Source organism: Canis lupus, chromosome 7 (assembly GCF_048164855.1).
Source record: "Canis lupus baileyi chromosome 7, mCanLup2.hap1, whole genome shotgun sequence".
In the NCBI taxonomy this organism is placed as follows: Eukaryota; Metazoa; Chordata; class Mammalia; order Carnivora; family Canidae; genus Canis; species Canis lupus.
The window spans coordinates 4,474,552-4,488,105 of record NC_132844.1 but is presented as its reverse complement, the minus strand read 5'-3'; the positions used below and the strand labels follow the sequence as shown (position 1 = coordinate 4,488,105).

Genomic DNA, 13,554 nt, shown 5'->3' with positions numbered 1-13,554 from the left:
AAAAATCTCTCCCAGTAGAATCATCAACTCAACCTCACTTTCTGTTGTAGCCAGACCATTTAGCCTTACCCCCAGCTGCCTGCAAACATATGCTTCTCAGGTGCCCATCAGTGAAGGGCTGCAACCAGGACCTAAAGACTAAAGTTTTCTGTCATAGTATTTTTCAATAAAATAGGGGATGTGTGAGGATGTGTGTGTATGCATGCAGACAAGCATACGCCAACCATGTGCATGTACACGCACATTCAGAACGAGGGAGATGGTCCCAAAGGGTTTTCTATTTTTCATAAAGTCTACTTAATTTTTCCTTCCAAACCCTCAGAACCAAAAGACCTAAACATCCTGGCCTCAAGAACCTCAGAAACCATATTACTGAGTTATGGGGAACAGGAATACGGGGCATTTTTGGTACTGACTTTTACATGGAAGTTATTTTGATACGGAAACAATGACATCAAATCTAACAAAGGTCTATTGAGAAGAAATGGTTAAAGGGGCATGTTTTGTGGCCAGGAAAACCACAGCAAAATATTCCAATTAGGAATAAATTAAAGAGTGCTATACTTTTCTGGAAGGGTCAGGAAGTCAAACTGTTGGCCTTGAGCCGCCTCTCACCCCCACCCTCGCTGACCCTGAGAACACATCACTCCCGACTCTCTGTGAACACAACAGTTGCTGCCAAGTCTTGCCACTCCTCTGCGGAAGAGCGCCAGGGATTTTCACCCGGGGCTGCCAGCCAGCATCAAAGTCAGAAGGAAGTAGCTGAGGTGCCAGGGGGGTTTCTGTAGTGCCCCAGTGCCAGCTTTCTGCCAACAAAGGAAAATTCACTCAACTTGCTGAAGCCAAATCTGACATATTTAAAGGTCTCCAAAAGAAGTTTTGTAAGCTGTTTTTCTACTAGAAGAAGAGTAAGCTTTCATTTCCCAGATTATGTTTTCTATTTTCTTTAAGTTCAGCAGCGCTTTTAATCCATGACACTCATTGGTATATAAAACAATTTTGCTGTCTTCATCATCAATTTAAAGCTTACAGCTGTGACATCTTGGTACTTTATGTTGTGATTAATTGCCTACGCTAACACCTGATGACTATTTGTTGCTAACATTCGTGAGATAACCTGCACAGCTGCCATGTATGGTTACTGGGGGAACCAGGGATATGAAGTGAGGTGCCCCAGACAGCTGAATTCGATCAAGATGTCATGCACTCTTGACTTCTTTATCATACAGTATATTGCTCTTTTTTTTTTAAATTAATTTATTTATTATAGTCAGAGAGAGAGAGAGAGGCAGAGACACAGGCAGAGGGAGAGGGAGAGGCAGGCTCCATGCACCGGGAGCCTGATGTGGGATTCGATCCCGGGTCTCCAGGATCGCGCCCTGGGCCAAAGGCAGGCGCTAAACCGCTGCGCCACCCAGGGATCCCAGTATATTGCTCTTTTGATGGCATCCTAAACCTTACCTGTCCTTCAAGGTCTAGCTCAGTTCCTGCTTCCAGCCCAAAGCCCTGCCTGACAACCTAAGTCCTCACTGAGGTCTTCCTTCTGGGACCACCCAAAGCCCTCTCAAGTGTGCAGCTGCCACGGCATTTGGATATATCATGTACACCATCATTGAGTCACTAACTTTTTTCCAAGTCAAGGGTCACATGTTCTCTTCAGCTCCCTGCACAGTGCCTCGCATAGTGGTGAATGCGTGTGAACACTTTATGGTAGAAGCCAGTGGAACTGACACAGCCTTTTTCATGATTTCTTCTATTATCCTATCGAAAGCTGGGGTTTTATTTCTCCATTCACTATATGTCCCTCAGTGACTCACAAGCATCCAGAGTGAGCTGCAAGCTGGATCACTCCTGGAATAGGCTCATCATTTGTGTTTTTTGGCTTGGACATCACCATTCTCTACCAACCATGGAGAATGGGAGACAAATTACATCCCTTATGATTGCAGTCATTAGGGAATTACCAATGAGAATAAAGAGGAAGAAATAAGTAATGGAACAGAGAAAGAAAACAAATATAGAAAAGGATGAGAGGAAAAGAGATGGGGAAGAGACAGACAAAAAAAAAAAAAGAAAAAAGAAAAAACAACCCACCAATCCTACTCTCTGATGTAAATACATTTCCCTTTTTAACGACACAACATAAAGACTCCTTTGCATGTGTGGTTTAATAGATGATGACTTGCACATCCTAATAATGTCGGCTTTTTAGGGTATTGCGTGCGGAAAGAAGCACCTTTCTGGGGTGAATTGGGAGTAAGCTGGAGAGGCAGTTACTTTGGGGGAGCGTAAAAGCAAAAGCCTAGCAACACTGCTGCATTGTGTGCGGCAGCAAGAAATGACAGCTCAGAATGAGGCAGGCTTCTCTCATGTGATCAGCTTGCCATGCCCTCAATGAGGCCAGGAGATTTCGTGTTTTATAGGCTGCGCTTCCCACTGGCAGCAGCTGAAGCGGTTCATTATGCACGGCAGTCACGTGACCCACTCCATCAACCAAATGCAACTGGGAGAATAAGTCACCCTAACAAGATCCTTCAGTAGACTCTTAAAAACTACTTACAGATGTACTCTTCCTCTGCAGGGACACAATGAGTTTCCTTGTGCGGTGCTGCATGATACAGGAAACGCATTATCCCCGTCCAAATTCAGACATACCAGGAGGAAGCACGGAAAAAGAAAGCAGCTCACAAAAGCACACACAGCTTTTTGCAAAAGTCCTGAGAGGGGCTCACATGCCGGTTTGTGATGATGGCAGATCAAACCCCGGTGCTCCAAAGCCCGGTGCATCGCAAGCGCTAGTGTCCACGCGGGCAAGGGAGCAGCACTGGGATTCAGCACCGACACTGACTCTGCTGATGCTTGTTACTTATGGTTGTCGCCGAGTCCCCTCGGCCATGGGCCAGAGCTCCATTGGCCTTGTGACTTTAGCTGCTCTCCGGGCTCTTGTGCCTCGCTGTGTTGCGGTTTGTGCGTGCAAACTGCTCCCGGTGAGAGCAGCAGCTGCACTTCTGCTCTCGAGGCCGGGCAGCTTGGTTCACGTTCAGGGCAGGCACCATGCAGGCTCTTTAGGTGAGGCCAGGATTAACTCGCCTGTCTTCGCTAAAGCTTCCTATTCCAGGCGGTGCAACCCGGTCATCACTCATTCGGTCAGACGACAAATATTCCCAGAGCCCCTCCCTTGTGCCAGGCCCTGATCCAGGCACTGGAGGTGAAACAGTGGACAGACAGTCCTGGCATCACTTAAAAAAAAAAAAGTACATTCTAGAAGGGGAGGGGGGAGGCAGTAAGCCAATACGTGAGATGTCAGAGTGTGTCGGTCAGGATAGGCTGGTTATTTGTGGCAATAATCAACCCATCTCAGTGGCTCAAAAGCATAGTTTCTTTCTCACAGGCACTGCGTGTTCATTGCAGGTGGGCTGGGGCTGTGTGCGCCCTGGCCCCGAGCCTGGGTCGCCCGAGAACCACTCCCGGAGCAGTGAGTAACACACTGGGCCTTCACGCTTATGCCTGAAGGTGACACATGGCACTTCTCCTCACATGTCACCGGGCAACGCAAGTCACGCGGCCGCATCCAGCCTCAAAGGGCCAGGAAGTGCAGTCATGCCAAATGTCTGGGAAACTCAGACACGCTCTGTGCACAGAACTGGCCCAGGTGGTAACAATTGCTGCGAAGCTAAAAAGCAAAGTGGAGGAGATGGTGTATGGATAGGTGGTTTCTGCTTGGCCAGAGGGTCAGGAAAGGTCTGTCTGATAAGGTGACATATGAGTTTAAGAGAGAGAAAGAGAGGGATCCCTGGGTGGCACAGCGGTTTGGCGCCTGCCTTTGGCCCAGGGCGTGATCCTGGAGACCCGGGATCAAATCCCACATCAGGCTCCCGGTGCATGGAGCCTGCTTCTCCCTCTGCCTGTGTCTCTGCCTCTCTCTCTCTCTCTGTGACTATCATAAATAAATAAAAATTAAAAAAAAAAAAAGAGAGAGAAAGAGAGAGCCATTTGGGTGGGGGTGGAGACTGCTTCCTGCAGAAGATGCAGCACAGGCTAAGTGCGCCTGGCATGTGTGAGGGATTGCAAATTGAGGTGGCTAGTATGAAGTGAGCAAGGGGAAAGCTGTAGGAAATTAGGTCAGAGAGGTCACAGGGTCGTAGGACACCAGGTAGCGCCCTATGACATGGGCTGTGGCCATTGCAATTTTTTGTGTAAAGACATGGCCTGAACTGGGTTTTAAAATGATACTTATGGTTGCTATGTGGGTCCAAGCAGGGAGCAGTTAAGAGGCTTTTTTCAATAATCCAAGTGAGGTAAGGGATGGTTGGGTGATGGTCAGATTCTGGGTAGAGTTTGAAGGTAGAACCAACAGAATTTGCCAGCGTATTGCTAAAAGAGAAGATTCTGGAATGACTTCAAAGCTTTGTCTCCTCTAGAAATCCCTGGATATACATGAGGATTACCTTGTGTGGTTTTTTTAGAACCTTCACGTTTGGCAATATCACCATAGTGTGTAATCTCCTCCATAAATGAATTGAGAGTTGGACAGCCAAGTGGAGATGTGAATCCTGGGCAGTCAGCTTGAGTTAGGCATCAGCTAAGGGACTTATTTCCCCACAGAGGCCAGATACGTGCTGTCCCTTGAGGTTTGTGATCCAAGCTCATTTGTAAAACCAGAGAAACGAACTTCATAATTACAAGCAGAAAAGGAGCTTATGATTGAGTCATCCTCACCTCATCCCACCCCCTCATTCTGCTGTGAACCTTAGATATCACTCCAAGAAACCCACTTATTGCAACATGAGGTCTATCCTCAGTGGACACTAGTATGGTGATATGTCACCCCCAATCCTCTGAGAAATCATTTGAGTAGAAATCTTAACAAAACAACATTGTGACGTTCTTCTGAATGGTGTGACCCCTCTTTCTGCTCACACTGTCTTCCTGTAACATGGCTCTCTCCATCGCTACCACCCAGTGAATGGCCCTAGAACTCCCAGCAGAAGAGACCACAGGTTGAATGCAAAGTTTTCAAATATCATAAGGGAAGGAATAAGTAAAGGTCAATGATATTTTTAAAAACCGTATAGTTGGAGTATTTGCACTCAAAAGCATTCATTCATTCAACAAATCTTCTTGAACTCCCATGCGTATGCCAGTGCTTCTAAGGTTCTAGGCACTGAAGACACAGCCATGAATAGAATATATAAGTAATTCATATCTTTGAAAACTGGGAAAGCATAGAAAAGTATTTTTAAAAGATAGAATTTCCACTAAAACATAACTGCCATTAATATTTTGGTGCCCAGTCTTTCTCTAAGCATACATATCCTTCCTTTCTGCTTTTTTGAATAAAATTTATGACTTTGGACTTCTATAATACATTAAAAATTTTTTTTCTTATAAAAATAAATCATAGCAAATGTTCTGTATTTGCAGAATGAATTAATTATGGAAACAATAAATTACAGAGAAGCGAAAAATTAAAACTGAAAGTCACCGATAATACCACTACTAAAAGATAATATCAACATTTATAGTTTGGGTTATTCAATATGGTAGTGAATAATCAGCATTTTTACAACATTGCTCCATAACAAAGGATTTTTTTATTTTATTTTTTAAAATTTACTTTTAAAATGAAAACTTTCTCTCTCTCTCTTTTTTTTAATTGCAAAAGCAACATGCCATTGTAGATATTTTGGAAAATCCTGAAAATGACCAAAGGAAACACTAAAAGTCACTCATAGTCCCACTGCCCAGTAGCAGTTCTGTTTCGAACTTTTCCAATTGTCAGGAAGCAAGAATTCCTGTCACCTTCCATGATCCTTCTAGCCAAACTAAGAATCAAACTAACACAAGACAAATAAACAGGAGAAAATCAAATTTAATAGCATACGTACAAGGAATCCACACAGACATGGAAATTCCAAAGGCGGGCAAAATGAGGTCTCCATTTTTGTCATTCTGATCTAAGAAGTGGGTAGAGGTCTGGGACTTCAGAGGAAAGGAGTGTACTTCACAGGGTGATAAGAAGAGCAGACGATTGGTAATTAGATGTTGGCCCTGTCGTACAGATGGGTCACCCAGGTAAAATTTATCTCTGCTAATAACCCTTACTCTGGGAAGGACCCCCAGTTTAGATTCTTCTATGTAGTTAGGGAAGGGACAAAGGCTTCTCTTGAGCCTATAGGGCCTTGACTGCCTTCAACTGAGAATAATCTTCATGCCCAAGTGACCCATATGAGGAGGACCATGCCTTAGTCCTTAGACCATGCTTAAGACCATGCCTTAGATTATATAATCTTTTAATTTATTTTTTATTTATTTTTTTAAAAGAATTTTATTTTATTTTAAAGACTTTATTTATTCATGAGAGAGAGAGAGAGAGAGAGAGAGAGCAGAAGCAGGCTCCATGCAGGGAGCCCGATGTGGGACTCAATCCCTGGATTCCAGGATCATGCCCTGGGCCAAAGGCTGGCTCTAACCTGCTGAGCCATTCAGGGATCTCATTCCCTATATAACCTTTTTAGAAATTTTTTCCCAATCTTTTCTCTGAGCAGTACAATAGTTTAGTTAAGAACCTGGGCAAGTTACTTAACCTCTCCAAGCCTCAGATTCCTCATCTATAAAACAAACTAGTAACACCCACTTTGTAAGATTGGTGTGAAATTTAAAGGAGATAAAACATACAAACTACTTCGCCCAGTATCTGACACATAATAAATGCTCCATATGAGAATTCTTACTATTTTGCAAGATATTTCTCCATAGCTGGTCATACTTCATAGTAGATTTTTATCCTTTTAACTTAACATCGTATCATTAAATTTTAAATTTTGAGACGATGTCAGATTTTCGGAAAGGTTGTAAGGTACAAAGACCCTTCTTCCCCAAACCCTCTTTGAAAGGACCTTGCCAATCTGATTCCCCCCATCACTGCTGAATATCATAGCACACATTTCCTCAAACAGAAACATTTCCTTCTAGAACTCCAGTCCAAACAGCAAAATTGGAAAATTAACACTGACACATTGGGGTCTAACAGACAGACTCTAGTCAAGTTTCTCCATGGCCCAATAATGTTCTTTACAGCAAAGGAATTCTAGTTCAGAACCACATGATGCAATTATTCCTCATAACTCTTTAGTCTCCTTCAGTTTAGAATATTTCCTCCTTCTTTCTTTGACTTCTATATTCTTGACACTTTTTTAAAAAAGATTTTATTTATTTATTCCTGAGAGACACACAGAGAGAAGCAGAGATACAGGCATAAGGAGAAGCAGGCTTCCTGGGGGGAGCCCAATGTAGGACTCCATCCCAGGACCCCTGGATCACGACCCGAGCCAAAGGCAGATGCTCAACCACTGAGCCACCCAGGTGCCCTATTCTTGACACTTTTAAAGACTACAGACCAGTCATTTTGTAGAATGTCCTTCCATTTGTTTTTGATGTTTTCTCATGATTAAGTTCTATGTCTTTGTCAAGAACACCATGGAAGTGATGCTGTATCCTTCTTGTTGTGTGTTATTAGCTAGCACACCTGTGTTGCTGTAACAAGCCATGCTGGACCACCTTCCTACAGATGACTCTTCTCACCCGTCCTGGGCTCTGAAATTCTATGCTGAGTTATCTCTCTGCAGGGATGTCCTCTTCACCCTGCCTGGACTCAAACACCCCATTACATGAGGCTTCCCTTGGTAAGAACAATCCCCTTACCCTGTGCAGGCTCTGAAGCCCCATGCTGAGCTGCCCCCCAACCCCCAATTCCCAATCCTCAACCCACCTGGGATCCAGCAACCTGCACTGGGCCATCCACTCAGCCTGCTTTAGTTCTGACACTGAGCCAAGCCAACCTTCTGCAGGAATGCACCCCTTCCTCCCCCTGCCTGAGTGGCTTGGGCCCAACACCCAGCACCAGGCCTCCCTCTCATGAAGATGCCCTCCTCACCCCAAATTTCTGGTGTTCTAATTCTGAAAAGATTTGTATTATCTCTCTACATATCAGTTTTTCCTCAAACTATAGAAGTCTCTGTATATATTTTTGACGGTCCATCAAATACTGTTTTCATTTCAGCAACAATCTAGAAACACTTAGATAATAAAATATAAGCTTATTTGGTTCAACTGAGATGTTTATTTTATAGCCACACACTCTTAGCGTCGGTGCTTTGTGTTTAAAATTGGATTGGCACCACGTGATTGCTTATGTGGCCGTATTCAACTTCTGATGAGTTGGTGATCTTTAGATTGGCATTCCTGACATCAAAATAAAAAAAAAAAATCTTGCTTTCTGTTTGATGAAAATCATAGTGAATTATCTGACTAATTAGGAAGGCAAAGTTGCTCTTTTTCAATGGTAAGATGCAATTAAGTTGAGTCTCTTAATGTATTTAATAAATTAATTTTGATTTTCCATCACAAACATAGCCATGCTACTTTAATTGTCACAGGCTAATGAGAAAGGAGCTGGGCTGGCTTAACCCACAAATGATGCGTTCATGCAAAGTGAAGGCCAAAGGAATCGTGGCACCAGCATAAATGAAGTTTTACAGTAGTTCAAAGAGAGAAAAATGGAGAGAAAATTGAGTCATTACAGGTCTCATGGTAACATAGGCTGAATTCAAAAGAAGTCAGGAAAAGCAGTCACTTAATTCAGATTATAAGCAGATGTGTTGGTTTGATTCCGTGTTTGTATGACATACCACCAGCTTGCAAATGTTCTCCTTGAAGGACTTTTTGTTAGGAGCTTTTTTAAAAAATGATTTATCAGGATTATATTTTGGAGCAAACCATTTTTAAATCGGTTGGACCAACGAAAATAATCAACTGATAGTTTTCAAACGAGTAACCCAATGGGAGGAAAAATTATAATAACGAGAATGATTGTGAGTCAGACTGTCCGTCACTCTCGCCATCAAATATTTAAGTGAACAATTGAAAGGTAAAATGCGAAAAAAAAAAAAAAGAAAGGTAAAATGCGGAAAAAAGCATCTTCATATGGTTTTATGATGACATGTATAAATTAAACCCAATTTTGGCTAATTGGTTTCAGCAGAATGTTACCACTTTTACACTACATTACTGTTATTTGAATTTATCCCGTGATGTCAATTTTATCTAATTTGTAAGTTTGACTTGCTCTTATAGTTTTTTTTAAGTCGTAAAAAACACATAACGTAAAATTCACCATCTTAACCAATTTTAAGTGTACCGTTTGGTAGCGTTAAGTATATTCACATTGTCGTGCAGATCTCTAGAACTTTTTCATTCTGTATTCTCATAGCTTTTAGTGAGCTACGAGTACAAAAAACATTTATACCTGATTGCATATTGGTACATATTTAAGGAACCATATAATGAAAATTGCTTAAGCCAACATGGGAGAAGTTTCAAAGAGAACTTATTCCTTTGTGGGGGAAAAAGAAAAGGTTTGAGAAACACTAATCAATACGGCAACTATGTTTCAATTTAAATGTTTGATTACCCAACTCTCCCCACTTTTCCTTCCAGGCTAGATAGCGAGGAGTGGGCTGTTTTGGAGGTGACAGTGATACCTCATTTCTTGAGAAAGGAGAGCCAAGGGAGAGGGTAGCAGTTTTCCCGACCTGAATTCAAAATCTCCTTCTTAATAATAGGTGTAATATGAACACAATACTGCCTTTCAAATTACTTTTCAAAAGTTTTTCAAATCCATTATCCTATTTTTGAGGGCCCATTGTGAATCTCTAAAGTCAGTTTCCTTTAAAGTCAAACATCACTGCCAAATCTGAGATGTTACACCTTTCATCATCCCAGCCAGTGCTGCCGAGAGTCTTGCTCCTTAGCAACCTGACAGAGGGAGGAAGGCCGTTTCCAGAAGCCGTGATTGGTCTGGGAGTCTGCTGTGGTCCAGGCCTTAGTAAGAAAACAAACTAATTATCTCCTCTGAAAAACTAGATGGAAGGGTTTTTTAGCTTAAAAGCTCATCTATTGACTCTCCTAAGACTTCATTTTTAAAACGAGAGACTAAATTTTCTTTCTTTCTTTCTTTCTTTCTTTCTTTCTTTCTTTCTTTCTTTCTTTCTTTCTTTCTTTCTTTCTTTCCTTTCTTTCTTTCTTTCTTTCTTTCTTTCTTTCTTTCTTTCTTTCTTTCTTTTCTTTCTTTCTTCCTTTCTTTCTCTCTCTCTATTTTGGGGGGGGGGTTAGGATTTGCTCTTTTACTTTTCAGAAATAGGAAAATATTCCAAGTCCCCATAAGTAATCACCGGTTGTGAGGGAGAAAGCAAGAAGGAAAGGGCAAGGAAGGAACATTCACTGAGTCCTTACCACCTGCCAGGCGCTGTTCTAGATTTCTATCATCCGTCTTACCTTATCCTGACAGTCTTCCTGGGAACCCTTTCTGTCGTCTTGACTTTAGAGCTGAGATTAAGTAACATGCCTAAGGTCACACGATTGTCCTCAAGTGACCGGGGCCCACGCTCAGGTTGGACGGCAGAGCTACTCGGTGCAAGGGACACCCTCGTTAAGACGCTTGCTAATAAGCTTGTTAAGACAGATCCAGCGCGCTCAGCGCTCCCGCCACATCCTTCGCTCGGGAAATTGGACAGCGCCAATGTTCATTCATGGAGAGGGCGTCCTTGCCCATTTCAGCGATTTACCATTTTCTGCTTTCCCACTTGGTTGTCTGTAGAGTTAGCCTCCAGCCTCGGCCTCACTCGTTCCCACTCCCACCGGCGGAGGGTGGAAGCCCAGTTCCTGCCTCCCAGTGGGTCCCAGCGCCTACGGGGGCCGCCCTCCCAGGCCAGGGGAGGGTGCAGGGTGAGGAGCGTGTCCTTGCCTTTCCCCTCCCGGCTCGGGCTGCTCTAGAGCGCGGGTGGCCCTGCAGACTGCATCCTCGCCGCTGGAGACATTCGTCCCGCACTGCTTCTCCACTTTCCTGTTTCTTACATCGTGTCCCCTCATCTTCGATCTCATCCATGTGATGGATTTTAGGGGGACTTTTGAAAATTATAATCGGTGGGGGGAGGAGGAATGAGCAAGTCTTCTGCTTATTCGGAAAAACATCCAGTCATCGGCTTGTTGGAGGATCTGACCTTGAAACTGCATGAATGTGGGCTCAGTCCTGGGTCATAGTGAGGGTCAGGGAATGGGGGCAGCTGCCCCCTCGCTAAGCATTTACCGTGTGCTGTCTTGATTTGGTCTTTTCACGTGTCACATCCTATCCTGGGTTTTCAATAATTTTGTCTATATCCCAGATTTTACTTTGATTTCTTCATTTAGTTTGTAAAGATCTATTTATTCATTAAAGAGAAGAGTGCGCGCTCCTATAGGCTCCCGCTCAAGCAGTGGGAGAAGCAGAGGGAGAGGGAGGGAAGCAGACTCCCTGCTGAGCACAGAGCCCCATGAAGGCCTCCATCTCATCTCACCCCCCAAGAGTCGGATGCTCCACCGACGGAGCTACCCAGGCAGACGCCCCCCCACCACATCCGAGATATTAAAAAATTTGAGGGCAAGAGCGTATATCACCCATCTTTGTGCCAAGCATAGTACCTTGCACACAGTAGGCATTTAATAACTAATTGTAGACCGGTTGCTGAGCTCTGGCTGCTGCTTAGCTCCCACTGCGTGTAAACTGTCTGGGACCAGCTTTCGAATAACCATCTCATCAGAAATGGTAGGTGTGGAACCAGAACCTTCATGCTCACCCTGGGCCGCCTTCTGCTTCGTGTGCCTCTTCAATGAATAACTGCATGCTGGTAGCCAAAGACCTAGTTTAGAATCTTGAATTTTAAAAAAGGTGGATGTGGAAAGGCCCCTGTCCACCCGGTTTGGGACCCCCCCGCCTTCAGTCACCGCCCAGCACGGGTTAGCGCCTGAACTTTGTGAGGCTCTTTTGCTGGGGGGGGGGGGGGGGGGGGGGGGTAGTGCATGAGACTTTCCCCACCACTGACACCAGAGCTTAAATTATTTCTCCAGACATTCATTTTTAAAATTTATTTTATTTATTTATTAGGGTCAAAGGGAAGGTGACGTGTGAAGGGGCCACCAGGGCATCGTCTGGGGGCCTGGGGCCTGACGAATGGGGCGGGAGCACCCTGGGGGAGGACGAGCGGGAGCACGGGCAGGGGCAGGGAGGGGGTCACAAGCCGCTCAATTGTCAGCTCGGGGGCTTTGCCCGAGTTCTCCCCAGCTGGGTCATTTTGCACGCGTGGTTTAGAAAGTCCCGTGTTCCCGGAGTCTGCGGTGGATGAGCGGCCTGGCTGGGACGCCGACGAAGCTAGAACAGGAGAGGTTTTCTCGTGGTGACAAGGTGGGAACAATGAAAGTGGGCCTGTGCTCCTGCCGCTCCTTGCGGGCGTTGTAACAGTAACAGAGGGTCAGCCGCTCGTTGGAGCCGGGGAGGATTTTAGAGACCCTCCACGTTTGGGGCCCGTGTTGGGCTTGAGCACCTTCCACGGCCCAGCCCATCCCAGGGGGGTCCAAAGCCCAGGGAGGCGGCCAATCTGCGAGTTTCTGAGCAACTGAGCCCCGTAGAGAACAACAGATTGGAAGATAGAATCAGTTAATCCCCGAACTCAAGGCCTTGGCCCGCGTCCCGGCGGCCCCAGGATGCTGCAAATGGGTCAGGCCGCAGCCCCACCTCAACGCTTTTCTCCTTTCCTCCTCCTTTGGCCCCCGCCAGCACGAGAGCCCAGCCGCCCCGGCCTCCCCGCCCGGCCCGATGGGTGCGCGAACCTTCTGGGGGGCATCGCCTGCCAGGTGGCAAAGGCCGGGCGGGTACCTGCGGCCCAGCTGCTGCCGAGCGGCCCACGCCCCGGCCAGGCCCCACGCCAGCGTTTCCAGAGCAGCCCTTTTGATAACACTGATTACGTTTCCCCCACCAGGGCCTTGGGCTGATTGAGCGACCGCCAACTTCTCCGGGTAACAAAGAGGAGGGGAAAGTAATCCAAACACAGGTTTTATTATAAAAACCGGGGAGTGAGAGAAGTATGTTTATTCTGTAAGATAACACACCTGCTCAGTGCCCGGGAGGCTCATTTCCATCAGTTGCCATGGCAAACTCGTTATACTTCAAGGCCATGTGGCTTTGTTTCCTTTTGAGATCTGGTCCTTGTCCTACCTTTCCTAACAACTCCGACACAATGACATGGAAGCCTGCGACAGCATAATTGATTTCTCCTTCCCTCTATCAACGGTTTACATTTGTTGGGCGGACGACTGAGGCTCCCTTCTCCTTTGAACTCCTGGCTAACCACGAGGCACGCTTCAGAGAGCCGTCCTCATTAACATTCCAGGTCCCCGTTCGCTGTCAGCGATAAACAAGCCCTGCATCAATGGCCTCCTTCCTTCCAGTTTTACAAATGAGTGGCTCAGTTCCACGTTTTGCTGCCGATCCAGGTGCCCAGGCGCTCAGTGCGAGGCTAAGAAGCACGCGGGGGAGGCTAAAAATAGAACAGCAGTTTGGACGCATACCAGAGCAGCTACTTCATCTCAACTTGCTTTGCACACTAAGCCTAATGGGATCCATCAGGCCTGAGTTCTCTCGCTCGTCCCCCCCTCCATCAGCGCCTTCCTGGCGAAGGGGGC

The 13,554-nt window shown here is 45.4% G+C and overlaps 1 protein-coding gene across 5 annotated transcripts in view; it reads left to right on the top strand.

Moving 5' to 3' along the window:
- LOC140636492 (uncharacterized) overlaps positions 1 to 13,554 on the top strand; it is a 92,123-nt gene that overhangs the window by 57,908 nt on the left and 20,661 nt on the right. For 2 of the 5 annotated variants that reach the window (XR_012033683.1, XR_012033682.1), the window contains one exon: positions 7,520 to 7,685. The exons of 2 other annotated variants lie outside the window; for them this stretch is intronic. The gene's annotated coding sequence lies outside the window, so the exon portion shown is untranslated. Of the gene's footprint in view, positions 1 to 7,519; positions 8,113 to 13,554 lie in introns of those variants that run through there. One more of the 5 variants, XR_012033681.1, reaches the window with a different exon arrangement.